The sequence below is a fragment of the Nomascus leucogenys genome, chromosome 12 (assembly GCF_006542625.1).
Source record: "Nomascus leucogenys isolate Asia chromosome 12, Asia_NLE_v1, whole genome shotgun sequence".
In the NCBI taxonomy this organism is placed as follows: Eukaryota; Metazoa; Chordata; class Mammalia; order Primates; family Hylobatidae; genus Nomascus; species Nomascus leucogenys.
In genome coordinates this window covers 94,279,824-94,298,814 of record NC_044392.1, presented here as the reverse complement: position 1 = coordinate 94,298,814, position 18,991 = coordinate 94,279,824, and positions in this window count along the sequence as shown.

Below are 18,991 nucleotides of genomic sequence, written 5' to 3'. Positions count from 1 at the left end.
GATCTCTGACCTGTTTTGTAATACCTTCTGCCTGTGGGTGGCCCCAGGGTTAATTGTGGCCAGAAGGGGCCCTGAAGCTTTTGGTAAATCCGTCCTGGAAGAGAGACCAGGACCAAAGATGCTGAAAATAATTCACGTTTCTGACAGAGTTTTTTTTTTTTTGCATTTGGGACATTCTACCTTGTTCTATATATTCTGAAATTCATGTCCTTCTGGTTCTTGTCTGTCTCTTGCTTCTGGCCTATTTTTTTGTTTGTTTGTTTGTCCTTACGCTCTTTTCATTTGCCAAGATCTAGCTTGTAAATTAGAATTTGCCTAGTTATTTTGCTAACTGGTGATGACTCCTGCCTCTACCTGGATTCTTATTAAAAACAAAACAAAAAAAATCTGTGTTGATGCTCTGTTTTGATGAATAGCCCCTGGGCCTCACCAATATTTACCTCTTCTCTCAAACAGTTGGACTGAACAGTATCTGCCATTTTCTCCAGTTTTAGTTCCTATAATTATATTCTATTATAGAATGATTTCTAGGATAACTTCTGTGATTTGTATTCCATGTCTGCCTAATCCATTCACATTGTTTAAGTAATTCAGTGCTTTTTAACACAAGGCAGGTTGGAAATGAAAAGAGACTTGTTCCTTAGGTACCTGAGAAAAATAAAAGATAGAAAGGGCTTCAATTACTCAGCCCTGGCCATTCTTCCTTCTTTGACACTAAGGTCAAGATTCTCATAGTCATGGCGTTATTCCTTTCATGGTAGTGTGGTCCTGGCATCACTGACCCCTGGGCTGCTCAGATCTTTACCTCTTCTACCTGAGGGAGAGACAGACTTGTGGGTTGGAATCACAGGACACGATTCTAACAAAATGAATGGAAATAAAACCACAGAAATAGAGCCCACATCATTTTCATTTTACTGTTTCTGTCCTCTCTCTCACTTTCCATCCACCAAAGAAAGCCTATGCATGCTGCTAGGACCCCTCTAGCTGCCACTGGAGTGGATATCCTCTTCTATTTCTCATTGCCTTAATTTCCTCTTGTTTCCAGTAGAGAAAGGAGATTTCACAACTGGCTCTAAATGCTTATTTGTCTTACATAGGAACATACTTAATAAATACAGTTTATTCCACTGGCAATGTAGTAGTTAGTTATCTTTTGCTTGATGACCTTTGTTAGTCAAATCATGCTCAACCATAGAAGTGTGATTACATCAGTGAGAATTTTTGCTTCTGTTTTAAAGATTCCAAATACCTACTGTTTAGGCATTGGTTAACCCTTTTTATTTTTCACTTTCCTCATCTTTAAAATGGGAATCATAATAGAACCTACTTCAAATGGTTTTAAGAAAGACTAAAGTTTACATATGTAAGGCACTTAGAAAAGTCTGGCACACAGTAACTTGTAGGTATTATTATTATTGTTGTTTTCTCATGCCAACTCTCAAAATTATTTACAAACAAATGGAATTCTTGGCGGGTAGGGCCAAATGTCTGACTAGAAGCAGCTAGTGTGTGCCTTCACGGAGATAAAAAAGAGTAGTAGGTAAATACTAACTCTTCAACTGTGACATCCAGATGGACACATTGCACTGGGATTCATCAAAAAACCAACTCCATCCATGGAGAACAGAGAGGAGCAGCGAGACAGGACAACTGCCCTCCTGGGAGAAGCAGGAGAAAGGGGAGCCCCTGCCCCCTACTGTGGGTAAATCGTAAGTGAGTGGTTGTCCTTGGGGACTCACACTTCTGTCATCAACTTTTGCAACCCTGGGCTCAGGAGATCCCCATGAATCTCCTCACTGAGGCCTCCAGACTGACCTGGAAAGCTACATGAATCTGGGCAGAGCCACAGCCCAGGAACATGTGGAGTCCCAGGATCCTTGAATCCTTGGGCATCCCGGCATTAGCAGCTGCAGCTCCTGCAGTTGGTAAGGTCAGCCTTCCTTGTACACCTCCAGGAAGGGGGCCAAGTCCACAGGGTGGAGCAGTGACAGACTGCAGGCCTCACCTCTACTGCACCTCGCAGGATAAGGCCCACTGGCCTGGGACCCTAGCGTGGCCACACCAGGCATGCCTGTGCTCTGGGGCAAGTAGCAGCTCTGCATTTTCCTGGGATGGTGTTCCAAGAGGGAGGGAGAGGCAGCCCCCATTTCTGCTGCCTCACAGCCCTCACTCCTGTTGCCCTCAGGCTCTAGATGGTGTGCCATGATTAGGGACTGGCGCAGATCCCCAGCAGTGCAGCTGCCCCACGAAGTGTCCAGATTGTTCTAACCCCGCTTCTCCTCACTGGGTTGGGCCTCCAGACCTGGGACTCCAGCATAACTATCCTGCCTCTGCCTGGACACTTCAGTGGGAGGTAGCTCTGCACTTCTCTGAGAAGGAAATCCCAGAGACAACCCATAGCCTCTCCACTACTGCAGCTGCAGTGGTACCGCCTTAACCACTCTCAGGTTGGGGAAGGAACAAAAGGGCCTGGTTGTTACAGTGGCACCTCCAGCACACTGCAGCCACCATATGGAGAGGAGCCCAGTCTCTCTTCACTGAGAACCCCCATGCCCCCACTCTTCATTAGGCAGGGCCCCCAGCTCAGGACCACAGAACAGCTGCCCTAACCCCAGCTATGTATAACCACTGGTAGTGGCTTTGTGTTTCCCTGGGGAGTGGCTCCTACAGCTCCCTGGGCCTCTCTCTGGCACTGCCATGGCAGTGGTTCTGGCCCTGCTGACCTTGGTCTGTGGAAGAACCAAAGAGTCTGAGGGCTTTACTGGTACTTCCAGCACAACACAGTCACCATACAGAGAGGGGCCCAGTCTCTTCTCCCTGGGAGTACTTGAGCCCCTGCTCTTCCCCAAGTAGAGTCCCCAGCTTGGGCCAGCTGTGCAGTCACCCTACCCCTGGCTGAACATTCTCAGTGGCAGTAGTTCCGCTTTTCTCTGAGGTAGAGCTCCCAGAGGCAACCAAAAACTCCTCTGCCACTGCCACTGCAGTGGTACTGCCCTTGCTGCCCTTAGACTGGGGAAGGCAAAGACCCTGAGTGCTTTAACTACACCTCCAGCAAGCTGAAGTTGCCCTAAGGAGAAGGGACCAGTCTGTCTCTCCCATGATGCATCCACCCTGCACATCATCAGGCAGAGCCCTCCTGGCTTAGGCCACAGTGCAGCTGCCCTACCATAGGTCAATCACACTGATTGATAGTAGCTCTACATTTCCCTGGAGTGGAGTCCCAAGAGACAAGTGAATGTTTCCTCTACCACAACCACTGCCAAGGTCCCTTCCCCTGCTGCCTCTGGGAAGAGAACATAAATACTGGACTCACCCCAGAGCTGTGGTGTGCAGCCTGGGAATGACAAGTCAGCATTTGTAGCCAGCACTTAAGTGGGAGAGGAGTCCACACTTTCAGAGGACTGAGAGGAAGCACAGGCGCAATCATGAGGGAATGCAAAACAGCCATGTGGCTGAGCAAGAGCCTACCTACTGGTCATTACACAAAAGTGTCACCTACTGAATCACAGCCCAGAACTTCAACATCAAAAATACTTTGCTAATATACCCCCCTGTGAAACCAAGACAATGATTCAGCTATAAATAAAGACGTGGCACAAAGTTTCAGCCTTCTAAAACATCCATATAAGAAGTCTGTTGACTGTACTCGATTTTCATCACAGTTAAAGGAACACCAGCCCACACAGATGAGAAAGAACCAGTGCAAATACTCTGGCCACTTAAAAAGCCAGAGTGACTTCTTTCCTCTAAAATACCACACTAGTTCCCCAGCAAGTGTTCTTAACCAGACTGAAATATCTGAAATGACAGAAGTAGAATTCTGAATATGAATATAAATGAAGATCATCGAGATTCTGGAGCAAGTCAAAATCCAATTTAAGGACGTAAGTGTTACAATAAAAAAATACAGCTGATAGATAAAATGACCATTATAAGAAAGACACAAACTGATCTGATAGAACTAAAAAGCACACTATAAGAATTTCATAATGCAATCATTAGTATTAACAGCAGAACAGATCAAGCTGAGGGATGAATCTCGGAGACTGAAGATTGGCTCTCTGAACTAACAGTCAGAAAAAAGTTAAGAGGAATGAAAAAGAATAAACAAAACTTCTGAGAAATGTGGGATTACATAAAGAAACCAAATCTGTGACTTATTGAGGTTCCTGAAAGAGATGGTGAGAAAGCAAGCACCTTGGAAAATATATTTCAGGATATCATACATGAAAACTTACCCACTATCACTAGAGAGGCCAACCTTCAAATTCAGGAAATGCAGAGAACTCCTGTGAGACACTATACAAGAGTATCATCCCTAAGACACATAGCCATCAGATCTTGGGTCAAAATGAAAGAAAAAAGATGTTAAAGGCCACTAGGGAGAAGGAGAATGTTACCTACAAAGGGAGCTCTATCAGCTAACAGTGGATCAATCAGCAGAAGCCCTACAAGCCAGAAGAAATTGGGGGCCTATATTCAGCATTCTTAAAGAGAAGAAACTCCAAACAATTTCAAACCCAGCCAAACTAAGCTTTATAAGCAAAGGAAGAAATAAGACCCTTTTCAGAAAAGTAAATGCTAAGGGAATTAATTACCACCAGACCTGCCTTACAGGAGGTCCTGAAAGGAGTGCTAAATATCAAAAGGGGAGACCATCAACAGCCACTACAAAAACACAGTTAAGTACACTGACAATTGACACTATAAAGCAACCACACAAACAAGTCTGCATAATAACCAGCTAAAAACATAATCACCAAAACAAATCCACATGTATCAATATTAACCTTGAATTTAAACAGGCTGAATGCCCCCAGTTAAAAGGCACAGAGTGGCAAGTTGGATAAAGAGGGAAGACCCAATTTTATGCTGCCTTAAAGAGACTCATTTCACATGCAATGACATTCATAGGCTTAAAATAAAGCAATGAAGAAAAATCTATCAAGAATATGTAAAACAGAAAAAAAGCAGGGATTGCTATACTAATTTCAGACAAAACAGATTTTAAAGAAACGAAGATCAGAAAAGACAAAGAAAAGCATTGCATAATAGTAAAAGATTCAATTCAACAAGAAGACCTAACTATTCTAAATATGTATGTACCCAATACAGGAGCACCCAGATTCATAGAGCAAGTTCTTATAGACCTATGAAGAGACTTAGACTTCCACACAATAATAGTGAGAGAGTTCAACACCCCACTGATAGCATTAGACAAATCATCAAGGCACAAAATTAACAAAGATGTTTAGAACCTGAACTCAACATTTGACCAAATGGATCTAATAGACATCTACAGAAATCTCCACCCCAAAACAACAGAATATACATTCTTCTCATCACCACATGGCACATATTCTAAAACTGACCAAACAATTGGACATAAAACAATTCTCAGCAAACTAAAAATAACTGAAATCATACCAAAGTCACTCATGGACTACATCCCAATAAAAATAGAAATCAATGCTAAAAAAAACTGCTCAAAATCATACAACTACATGGAAGTTAAACTACCTGATCCTGTAAGACTTTGGGTAAAAACTAAAATTAAGATAGAAATCAAGAAATTCTTCAAAAGTAATGAGAACAAAAATAAAACATACCAGAATCTCTTGGACAGAGCTAAGGCAGTATTAAGAGGGTTATAGTACTAAATACCATGTCAAAAATTTAGAAATATCTCAAATTAACAACCTATCATCACTACTAGAGGAATGAGAGAAACAAGAACAAACCAATCCCAAAGCTAGCAGAAGACAAGACATAACCAAAATCAGAACTGAAGTGAAGGAAATTGAGATGTGAAAAACAATACATAACAAACTCCTCAATAAGTCCAAGAGTCAGTTTTTGAAAAATTAATAAGATATATAGACCACTAGCTTGATTAATAAAGGCAAAAAGAGAGAAGATCCAAATAAACACAATCAGAAATGACAAAGGGGATATTACTACTGACCTCACAAAAATACAAAAAACACTCACAGACTATTATGAATATATCCGCACACATACCAGAAAACTCAGAAGAAATGGATAATTTCCTGGACATATGCAACCTCCCAAGATTGAACCGAGAAGTTGAATCCCTGAAAAGATCAATAATGAGTTCCAAAATTGAATCAGTAACAAAATGTCTACCAACCAAAAAACAGCCAGGACCAGATAGAGTCATAGCCAAATTCTATCAGATGTATGAAGAAGAGCTGGTAGTGTTCCTACTGAAACGATTTCAAAAAATTGAGAAGGGACTCCTTAACTCATTTTATGTAGCCAACATCATTCTGAAACCAAAACCTGGCAAAGACACAACAAAGAAAGAAAACTTCAGACCAATATTCTTGATGAACCTAGATGCAAAAATCCTTAACAAAATACTAGAAAACCAAATCCAGCAGAACATTTAAATGCTAATCCACCATGATCAAGTAGGCTTTATACCTGGGATGCTAGGTTGGCTTAATATATGCCAGTCAATCAGTGTTATTCTTCACATAAACAGAACTAGAAACAAAAAATCCAAATGATTATTTCAATAGACATAGAAAAGACTAAAGATAAAATTTAACATTCCTTTATGTTAAAAAAAACTCTCGATAAAGTAGGCATTGAAGGTACATACTTCAAAATAATAAGAGCCATCTATGACAAACCCACAGCCAACCTCATACTGAATGGAGAAAAGCTGGAAGCACTTCCCTTGAAAATCAGAACAATACAAGGGATGACCTCTCAGTACACCTATTTAGCATCATACTGGTTGTCCTAACCAGAGCAGTCAGGTAAGAGAAGGAAATAGAAGGCATCCAAATAGGAAGAGAGGAAGTCAAACTATCCCTGTTTGCAGGTGATATGATTCTATGCCTAGAATAGAACAGTCTCTGCCCAAAAGCTCCTTGATCTGATAAACAGTTTCAGCATAGTTTCAGAATACAAAATCAATGTACAGAAATTAGTAGCATTCCTATGCACCAATGACAACCAAATCAGGAACACAATCTCATTCACAATAGCCAAAAAAGAATAAAATACTCAGGAATACAGCTAACTAGAGAGATGGAAAATTGCAACAATTAGAATCACAAAACTCTGCTGAAAAAAAAAAATCAGAGAGGACACAAATGGAAAAACATTCCATGTTCATGGATAGGAAGAATCAATATTGTTAAAATGGCCATACTGCCCAAAGCAATTTACAGATTCAATGCTATTCCCACATTCTTTCCAGAATTAGAAAAAAAAACTATTTTAAAATTCATGTGGAACCAAAAAGGAGTCTGAATAGCCAAGGAAATACTAAGCAAACAGTACAAAGCTGGAGACATCACATTACCCAACTTCAAACTATACTACAGGGTTACAATAACCCAAATAGCATAGTACTGCTACAAAAACAGAAATGTAGACAAGTGGAACAGAATAGAGAGCCCAGAAGTAATGCTGCACACCTACAACCATCTGATATTTGACAAAGTTGGCAAAATCAAGCAATGGGGAAAGGACTATATATTCAATAAATTATGCTGGGTTAACCAGCTAGCCATATGTAGAAGATTGAAGCTGGACCCCTTCCTTAAACCATATAAAAAAATCAACTCAAGATGGATTAAAGTCTTAAATGTAAAACCTAAAATGGTTAAAATCCTGGAAGATAACCTAGGATATACCATTCTGGACATATGAGCTGGCAAAGATTTCATTATGAAGGTGCCAAAAGCAATTGCAACAAAAACAAAAATTGACAAATGGGACCTAATTAAACTAAAGAGCTTCTGCATAGCAAAAGAAACTATGAAAAGAGTAAATAGACAACCTACAGAGTGGGAGAAAGTATTTGCAAACTGTGCATCCAACAAAGGTCTAATATCCAGAATCTATAAGAAACTTAAACAAACCACAAGCAAAAACCAAACAACCCCCCTATTACAAAGTGGGCAAAGGACATAAACACACTTTTCAAAAGAAGACATACATTTGGCCAACAACATATGAAAAAATTGTTCAAAATTGCTAATCATTAGAGAAATGTCAATCAAAACTACAATGAGGTACCATCCCACACCAGTTGGAATGGTTATGACTAAAAAGTCAAAAAATAACATGCTGGCAGCTGGGTGTGGTGGCTCATGCCTGTAATCCCAGCACTTTGGGAGGCCGAGGCGGGCAGATCACAAGGTCAGGAGATCAAGACCATCCTGGCTAACACGGTGAAACCCCGTCTCTACTAAAAATACAAAAAAAAAAATTAGCCGGGCGTGGTGGCAGGTGCCTGTAGTCCCAGCTACTCGGAAGGCTGAGGCAGGAGAATGGCATGAACCTGGGAGGTGGAGCTTGCAGTGAGCCGAGATTGTGCCACTGGACTCCAGCCTGGGTGACAGAGCAAGACTCCATCTCAAAAAAAAAAAAAAAAACAAAAAAAAAAAAAAAAAAAAAAAAAACCAAAAAAATAACATGCTGGCAAGGCTGCAGGGAAAAAGGAACACTTATATTCTGCTTGTGGGGGTGTAAATTAGTCCAGCCACTCTGGAAAAGCAGTGTGGTGATTCCTCAAAGACATAAAAACAGAATTACCAGTCCTTCCAGCATTCCCTTTGCTGGATATATACCCAAAAGAATATAAACTGTTCTACTGTAAAGATAAATTTGCACATATGTTCATTGCAGCATTATTCACAATATCTAAGACATGGAATCAACCTAAATGCCCATCAATGGTAGCCTGGATAAAGAAAATGTGGTACATATACATCATGGAATACTATGAAACCTTAAAAAATAATTAGATCATATCCTTTGCAGCAACATGGGTAGAGGTGGAGGCTATTATCCTAAGTGAATTAACACAGGAACAGAAAACCAAATACTGCAAGTTCTCACTTGTAAGTGGAAGCTAAACAATGAAAACATGTGGACACAAAGAGGGAAATAAGACACAGACACAAGGAGAGGGACAACAGACACAGAGGCCTACATGGTCCTGGAGAGTGGGAGGAGGGAGAGAGATTAAAAAACTACCTATTAGGTACTATGCTTAATACCTAGGTGAGAGAATAATCTGCACACCAAATCCCTGTGACATGTAGTTTACCTATATAACAAACCTACACCTAAAATAAAAGTTAACAGCAAGAATACTTAAATATTTCTTTCAGAAGTGTACTAAGCAGTTTCTGACATTTTTCCTCAGTATTTTTGAATTAACATTTTTCTTAATAGCAAAAATTTTGGAGTCAGAGGTACCTGTTCTACACCTGTTACTTACCAGATGATTGATTGGATAGGTTATTATTCTTTCTAAACTCCAGTTATTTTGTGTATATAAAATGAAGATATTTCTAATTTACAGGGCTGTTACAAAGAATACCTATCGCATTGAGGGCATGTAATAAGCTCTGAATACATGATAGCTATTATTATCACACACAGATTTCTATGGTAGGGGAAGATAACTCAAAATGTCTCTAAGATTCCTTTCTGTTAGATAAAATTGAGCTATTTCCTGGATAATTCAACTATCCATGTCTAGAAAGGTCTAATTAAATGTGCAGGTCCTTTGGACTGCAATGGAGAATCTCAGAGTATAATTCAGGTTTAAAACAATTTATTTTCTCATTGAATGGAAGTTGTTTTTCTCATGATATTACCTAGTGCTCATCACAATCTCAGGGATACAATGTTAGTCTCCATGGATCTGATTATCATATGTATTAGTCTGCTTTCATGTTGCTGATAAAGACATACCTGAGACTGGGAAGAAAAAGAGGTTTAATAGAGAACTCACAGTTCCACGTGGCTGAGGAGGCCTCGCAGTCATGGCCAAAAGCATGGAGGAACAAGTCATATCTTACGTGGATGGCAGCAGGCAAAGGGAGAGCTTGTGCAGGGAAACTCTCATTTTTAAACCCATCAGATCTTGTAAGACTCATTCACTATACTGAGAACAGTGCAGGAAAGACCCGCTCCCATAATTCAATCACTTCCCACTGGTTTCCTCCCACAGCACATGAGAATTGTGGGAGTTACAATACAAGAAGAGATTTGTGTGGGGAAAGAGCCAAACCATACCATTCCACCCCTGGCCGCTCCCAAATATCATGTCCTCACATGTTAAAACAAATCATGCCTTCCCAACAGTTCCCCATAGTCTTAACACATTTCAGCATTAGCTCAAAAGTTCAGAGTCCTAAGTCTTATCCAAGACAAGGCAAGTCCCTCCCACCTATGAGCCTATAAAATCAAAAGCAAGTTAGTTACTTCCTAGGTACAATGGGGGTAGAGGCATTGGGTAAAAAAAAAAAAAAAAAAAAGCCATTCCAAAGGGGAGAAATTGATCAAAATAAAGGGGCTACAGGGCCCATGCAAGTCCGAAATCGAGCAGGGCAGTCAAATCTTAAAGCTCCAGAATGATCTCCTTTGAATGCATGTCTCACATCCAGGTCATGCTGATGCAAGATGTGGGTTCCTTGGGCAGGTCTGTCCCTGTGGCTTTGCAGGGGATAGACCCATCTTGGCTGCTTTCATGGGCTGGCATTGAGTGTCTGTGGCTTTTCCAGGCACACGGTGCAAGCTGTTATTGGATCTACTGTTCTGGAATCTGGAGGATGGTGGCTCTCTTCTCACAGCTCCACTAGGTGGCGCCCCAGTAGGGACTCCATGTCAGGGCTCCAACCCCACATTTCCCTTCTGCACTGCCCTAGCAGAGGTTCTCCATGTGAACCCTGGCCTTGCAACAAACTTCTTCCTGGACATCTAGGCATTTCCATACATCCTCTGTAATCTAGGCAGAAGTTCCTAAACCTCAGTTCTTGACTTCTGTGCACTGGCAGGCTCAACACCCCATAAAAGTTGCCAAGGCTTGAGGCTTTAACCCTCTGAAGCCATGGCCTGACCACTACTTTGGCCCCTTTCATCCGTGGCTGGAATGGCTGGGATGCAGGGCACGAAGTCCCTAAGCTGCACACAGCTCAGGAACCCTGGCCCTGGCCCACAAAACCACTTTTTCCTCCTCGGCCTCTGGGCCTGTGATGGGAGGGGCTGCCATGAAGACCTCTGACATGCCCTGGAGACATTTCCCCCATTGTCTTGCAGATTCGCATTCAGCTCCTCATTACTTACGCAAATCTGCAGCCTGCTTGAATTTTTCCTCAGAAAATGGGATTTTCTTTTCTATTACATTGTTAGGCTGCAGGTTTTCCAAACTTTTATGCTCTGCCTCTCTTATAAAACTGAATGTTTTTAACAGCACCCAAGTCACAATCTGAATGCTTTGCTGCTTAGAAATTTTTTACACCACATATCCTAAATCGTCACTCTCAAGTTCAAAATTCCACAAATCTCTAGGGCAGGGGCAAAATGCCACCCATATCTTTGCTAAAACATAGCAAGAGTAACTTTTGCTCCAGTTCCCAAAAAGTTCCTCATCTCCATCTGACACCACCTCTGCCTGGATTTCATTGTTCACATCATTATCAGCATTTTGGTCAAAGCCATTCAACAAGTCTCTAGGAAGTTCCAAACTTTCCCGCATTTTCCTGTCTTCTTCTGAGCCCTCCAAACTGTTCCAGCCTCTGCCTATTACCCAGTTGCAAAGTCACTTCCACATTTTTGGGTATCTTTTCAGCAGCACCCCACTCTACTGGTACCAATTTACTGTATTAGTTCATTTTCATATTGCTGATAAAGACATACCCAAGACTGAGAAGAAAAAGAGGTTTAATAGAGAACTCCCAGTTCCACATGGCTGGAGAGCCTCACAATCATGGCAGAAGGCATGGAGGAACAAGTCACATCTTACATGGATGGCAGCATGCAAAGACAGAGCTTGTGCAGGGAAATTCTCATTTTTAAGCCTATCAGATCTCATGAGACTCATTCACTATACTGAGAACAGTGCAGGAAAGACACACCCCCATAATTCAATCACCTCCTACCTGGTTCCTCCCGTGATATATGAGAATTGTGCGAGTTACAATTCAAGATAAGATTTGGGTGGGGACACAGCCAAACCCTATCACTGTAGATTCTGAATGTACGCATTGAATGACAACTAGAAAGGTACTTGCTTCCATGTGGCATCTTTTCATTTTACCTGGTAGTGAAGTAAACAAGGTTCCCCTCTTTCTCTGTTTCTGTCTCTCTCCCTGTTTCTCTCTCTTCCCTTCTACCTCACCCCATACTCACCCACAAACACACGAACATACTGTGCTGTGCTTTTTTCATTGTGATTTTATAGAAATGTGGGATGTTTTGGATTCTTTCCTGCAAAATACGTTAATTTAAAATAAACGGAGGCAATCCGTTTAAAAACACTGAGAGATGAGTGATCTACTGAGAATGATCTGTATTGAAACAGGAGAAAACTCCTTCTGATTATGGTGTGTGAATGTAAAAAAAAAGTGTGTAAATTATGTAAATCTGTGGATATTTTACTAGAATATAGTAAAATTTTACAAACAGAAATAATAGCTATGTTTTGCTTTCAATTATATTTAAAATAAGGCCAATTCCAGTAAATGTATGGTTCGTTGTTAGCTTGTAGTATAACTCTAAAAGGGCTTTTTTGCTTCATTTACTAAGTAATGGACCTAGGAGGCATAGTTAGTAGACTATTTTTATGCATACATCATATTAAATTGCACATATTCATTTTAAACCATTGCTTTATATATTCAGAAAAAATACCAAAATTAATTTCAGTTAATATTTTTCCTCTCTGTTTGCTTTAAGAAGACTCAGTGTTTCCCCATAAGTGGTTTTTTACCTCTAGGTTTGCCTCCTTTAAGTAGGGGTTTCAAATGAAAATACACCCTCCCAGGAAACAAGAGCCAAGTAGAATAAAGGAGAAATCATAGATGAGGCTACAAAAACTCAGGTCCTCAAAGCCATTTGTAAAGCTTTCATTAAACTCACCACCGCTCCCAAAGAAATCAGAATAGAACGAACCTACTGAGACACAGTCTTAATAAAAATGTTTAACACAGCAGAAAGCAGAAGGGCAGAAGCGAGGGGTTTATCAGGAGTTTAATACCAGAGGTGCCCTATACCTTGAAGCAATTCACTTTAGAACCAAAAGTGGGACTGATATTTGAGAACAATTTAAAGCCATTTAGGCATAGAGAATATCATTAGTCATGTCACATTATTCCATTGTTCCAAGCATATCTGTTTTCCAAGCCACAAATAATTTGGAAAATACTTATATCTCCATAGAAAGTTGAACCTTTGTCATATAGTCATTCTGTCAATACTTTTGGAAGTGACTTGGTATGTAGTCTTTTACACTTATTAGATCTCAAAGAAATAAATGTTTTTGCATAAGAAGTATATAATAGAATGGCATTTTAGTCATTCCAATTGGTTATCATAAGATTTATATATTAGCTTACTGGTTATACTCTATTCGCTTACTCAAATGTATCTGTTTCTCTATCCTTTAAGTAGTTTAATTTTCAGAGATGCACAGAAAAATGTTTGAATAGAAACACCATCCAAACCGTGGAATGTGTGAAGAAATTCTTAATTGGGTTAAAAAATTAAATTTTCCTTTTTTTCCTTTATGTACCCTTCAGTGAATGTTCATTATGGGATAACAAGGTTTGATTTCACAAAGTTTGGCTGTTCAATACAAGTAAATTAAAATAAAAAATGATGCATTTCTCATAGTTGAATTAATCCAGTTGCTCTCAAGAGTGGTGATTTTGCCACCAGGGCACACAACTGGTGGTAAGGGTAAGAGCAGTGCTACTGACATCTAGTGACTAGAGGCCAGGGATATTGGCCCACACTCAAATAATTAACTGGGCCAAAATGTCAGTAGTGCCAATGTTGAGAAACCCTGAATTAGTCAAACATGATTTAAGGGAGGGAGGAGGGAGGAGGGAGGAAATGAAATTAGACTTGGGAAAAATGGCTAAATTAGGCTGGATGTCAGATATGGGGGCATTTTTGGATAGAATATGAAATTTAATCAATGTATCAATGATTTCATGTGTTGTGGTATTTATCCTGCTTCTTTCTACCTCCAATGGAGATTTTAATTATCTTATTACATTTTGGATTTCTTTACATCCTTTACATACCTTTATCCATATGAATCGCTTTCCTTTTCTTGAACCCCTGTTCAAAGAAAAATGCATTATATATATTATATATACATAATGTATATATCAGGATGATTTTCTGACTAGTATTACCTTTTTTTGTTGAAAAATGACTAGACATTGTTTCAAAGTTTTAAATGCATTAGAACAATGATTAAGAACATATACTTTTGAGCCTGACAGACTTCAAGCAAATGTTGTCTTTGATACTTATAAGCTGACTGACTTGGAGAAAGCAGTTTAATCTCATTGAACCTCAATTTTCTTATCTGTAAAATGGGACTAATAATATCTAGCTCATAGGATCACTTAAGGAATACTGAAAGTATTACACATTGTTCAGAGAATAAGCACCCAAGAGGTGGTCATTTAAATCTTAGTGTTTGTACTTGTGTACTCCTCTACCACTTCCCCACCATTCTATGTGTGTATTTACTCATCCTTAAATAAATACAGCCATAACCAAGCTTGAGAGTTGACAATGGACACTATGAGTGAATTGTCCTTCTACATCTTCGCTATCCACTGGGCCTTGTCTACTTCCTCTTCTTAGGTCTATATCTATGTACTGAGAGTAGCTCCCTACCTGCTGAAGTAACAAAGGTTCCTAATTCAGAAGATCACTGAATTGTATTGTTTTATTTCTTAACCACTTACCTGATATTAATGTGTAAAATTCTCTGATTATCTTTAAACATTTTTGCTAATAGCTATGCATAGATCCAGATTAAGAATAAATGATCAGAAAATGATAAATGAAAGCTATTTCCACTGGTATATGAGAAAAAAATTTTTTCAAATACACTTTTCCAAAAAAATATGCTTTCCCTTAAAATTTGTTTCGTAGTTAATAGATCAAATCTGAACCTTCTTCCAGTTTTGTCTAATCAAAATCAGTTAGATTTAGTGAATGTAACTTAGTGAACATACATAATAAAAATCAGATACAAGAAAATTTATTAGCAAGAAAATATACTAGTTACAGTTTTTAAAAGTGACCAGAGAAACTGGAGTATTTTATTTATTTATGTATTTTATTATACCTTAAGTTCTAGGGTACATGTGCACAATGTGCAGGTTTGTTACATATGTATACATGTGCCATGTTGGTTTGCTGCACCCATTAACTCGTCATGACAAGCCCCAGTGTGTGATGTTCCCCACCCTGTGTCCAAGTGTTCCCATTGTTCAGTTCCCACCTATGCGCGAGAACATGTGGTGTTTGGTTTTCTGTCCTTGCAATAGTTTGCTCAAAATGATGGTTTCCAGCTTCATCCATGTCCCTACATAGGACATGAACTCATCCTTTTTATGGCTGCATAGTATTCCATGGTGTATATGTGCCACATTTTCTTAATCCAGTCTATCACTGATGGCCATTCAGGTTGGTTCCAAGTCTTTGCTATTGTGAATAGTGCCGCAATAAGTATACCTGTGCATGTGTCTCTATAGCAGCATGATTTATAATCCTTTGGGTATATACCCAGTAATGGGATGGCTGGGTCAAATGGTATTTCTAGTTCTAGATCCTTGAGGAATCCCCACACTGTCTTCTGTAATGGTTGAACTAGTTTATAGTCCCACCAACAGTGTAAAAGTGTTCCTATTTCTCCACATCCTCTCCAGCACCTGTTGTTTCCTGACTTTTTAATGATCACCATTCTAACTGTTGTGAGATGGTATCTGATTGTGGTTTTGATTTGCATTTCTCTGATGGCCAGAGATGATGAGCATTTTTTCATGTGTCTGTTGGCTGCATATATGTCTTTTTTTGAGAAATGTCTGTTCATATCCTTCACCCACTCTTTGATGGGGTTGTTTTTTTCTTGTAAGTTTGAGTTTTTTGTAGATTCTGGATATTAGCCCTTTGTCAGATGAGTAGATTACAAAAATTTTCTCCCATTCTGTTGGGTGCCTGTTCACTCTGATGATAGTTTCTTTTGCTGTGCAGAAGCGCTTTAGTTTAATTGGATCCCATTTGTCAATTTTGGCTTTTGTTGCCATTGCTTTTGGTGTTTTAGACATGAAGTCCTTGCCCATGCCTATGTCCTGAATGGCATTGCCTAGGTTTTCTTCTAGGGTTTTTATGGTTTTAGGTATAACATTTAAGTCTTTAATCTATCTTGAATTAATTTTTGTATAAGGTATAAGGAAGGGATCCAGTTTCAGCTTCCTACATATGGCTGGCCAGTTTTCCCAGCACCATTTATTAAATAGGGAATCCTTTCTCCATTTCTTGTTTTTCCCAGGTTTCTCAAAGATCAGATGGTTGTAGATGTGAGGTGTTATTTCTGAGGCCTGTGTTCTGTTCCATTGGTCTATATATCTGTTTTGTTACCAGTACCATGCTGTTTTGGTTACTGTAGCCTTGTAGTATAGTTTGAAGTCAGGTAGCGTGATGCCTCCAGCTTTGTTCTTTTGGCTTAGGATTGTCTTGGCAATGCGGGCTCTTTTTTGGTTCCATATGAACTTTAAAGTAGTTTTTTCCAATTCTGTGAAGAAAGTCATTGGTAGCTTGATGGGGATGGCATTGAATCTATAAATTACCTTGGGCAGTATGGCCATTTTCACGATATTAATTCTTCCAACCCATGAGCATGGAATGTTCTTCCAGTTGTTTGTATCCTCTTTTATTTCATTGAGCAGTGGTTTGTAGTTCTCCTTGAAGAGGTCCTTCACATCCCTTGTAAGTTTGATTCCTAGGTATTTTATTCTCTTTGAAGCAATTGTGAATGGGAGTTCACTCATGATTTGGCTCTCTGTTTGTCTGTGATTGGTGTACAAGAATGCTTGTGATTCTTGCACATTGATTTTGTATCCTGAGAATTTGCTGAAGTTGCTTAGCAGCTTAAGGAAATTTTGGGCTGAGATGATGGGGTTTTCAAAATATACAATCATGTCATCTGCAAACAGGGACAATTTGACTTCCTCTTTTCCTAATTGAATACCCTTTATTTCTTTCTCTTGCCTGATTGCCCTGGCCAGAAATTCCAACACTATGTTGAATAGGAGTGGTGAGAGAGGGCATCCCTGTCTTGTGCCAGTTTTCAAAGGGAATGCTTCCAGTTTTTGCCCATTCAGTATGATATTGGCTGTGCATTTGTTATAAATAGCTCTTATTATTTTGAGATACGTTCCATCAATACCTAGTTTACTGAGAGTTTTTAGCATGAAGAGCTGTTGAATTTTGTTGAAGGCCTTTTTTGCATCTATTGAGAAAATCATGTGTTTTTTGTCTTTGGTTCTGTTTATGTGATGGATTATGTTTATTGATTTGCATATGTTGAACCAGCCTTGCATCCCAGGGATGAAGTCAACTTGATCTTGGTGGATAAGCTTTTTGATGTGCTGCTGGATTTGGTTTGCCAGTATTTTACTGAGGATTTTCACATCGATGTTCATCAGGGATACTGATCTAAAACTCTCTTATTTTGTTGTGTCTCTGCAAGGCTTTGGTATCAGGATGATGCTGGCCTCATAAAATGAGTTATGGAAGATTCCCTCTTTTTCTATTGATTGGAATAGTTTCAGAAGGAATGGTACCAGCTCCTCTTTGTATCTGTCATAGAATTCGGCTGCGAATCCATCTGGTCCTGGACTTTTTTCATTGGTAGGCTATTTATTATTGCCTCAATTTCAGAGCCTGTTATTGGTCTATTCAGAGATTCACCTTCTTCCTAGTTTAGTCTTGGAAGGGTGTATGTGTCGAGGAATTTATCAATTTCTTCTAGATTTCCTAGTTTATTTGTGTAGAGGTGTTTATAGTATTCTCTGATGGTAGTTTGTATTTCTGTGGAATCAGTGGTGATATCCCCTTTATCATTTTTCATTGCGCCTATTTGATTCTTCTCTCTTTTCTTCTTTATTAGTCTTGCTAGTGGTCTATCAATTTTGTTGATCTTTTCAAAAAACCAGCTCCAGGTTTCATTGACATTTTGAAGGATTTTTCTGTGTCTCTATCTCCTTCAGTTCTGCTCTCATCTTAGTTATTTCTTGGCTTCTGCTAGGTTTTGAATGTGTTTGCTCTTGCTTCTCTAGTTCTTTTAATTGTGATGTTAGGGTGTCGATTTTAGATCTTTCCCACTTTCTCTTGTGGGCATTTAGTGCTATACATCTCCCTCTACACACTCCTTTAAATGTGTCCCAGAGATTCTGGTAAGTTGTGTCTTTGTTCTCCTTGGTTTCAAATAACATTTTTATTTCTGCCTTCATTTTGTTATTTACTCAGTCGTCATTCAGGAGAAGGTTGTTCAGTTTCCATGTAGTTGTGTGGTTTTGAGTGAGTTTCTTAATCCTCAGTTCTAATTTGATTGCACTGTGGTCTGAGAGACAGTTTGTTGTGATTTCTGTTCTTTTACGTTTGCTGAGGAGTGCTTTACTTCCAACTATGTGGTCAGTTTTGGAATAAGTGTGATGTGGTGCTGAGAAGAATGTATATTCTGTTGAGCTGGGGTGGAGAGTTCTGTAGATGTCTATTAGGTCTGCTTGGTGCAGAGCCGAGTTCATGTCCTGGATATCCTTGTTAACCTTCTGTCTCGTTGATCTGTCTAATGTTGACAGTGGAGTGTTAAAGTCTCCCATTATTATTGTGTGGGAGTCTAAGTCTCTTTTCAGGTCTCTCAGGACTTGCTTTATGAATCTGGGTGCTCCTGTATTGGGCGCATACATATTTAAGATAGTTAGCTCTTCTTGTTGAATTGATCCCTTTATCATTATGTAATGCCCTTCTTTGTCTCTTTTGATCTTTGTTGGCTTAAAGTGTGTTTTATCAGAGACTAGGATTGCAACCCCTGCTTTTCTTTGCTTTCCATTTGCTTGGTAGATCTTCCTCCATCCCTTTATTTTGAGCCTATGTGTGTCTCTGTACGTGAGATGGGTCTCTT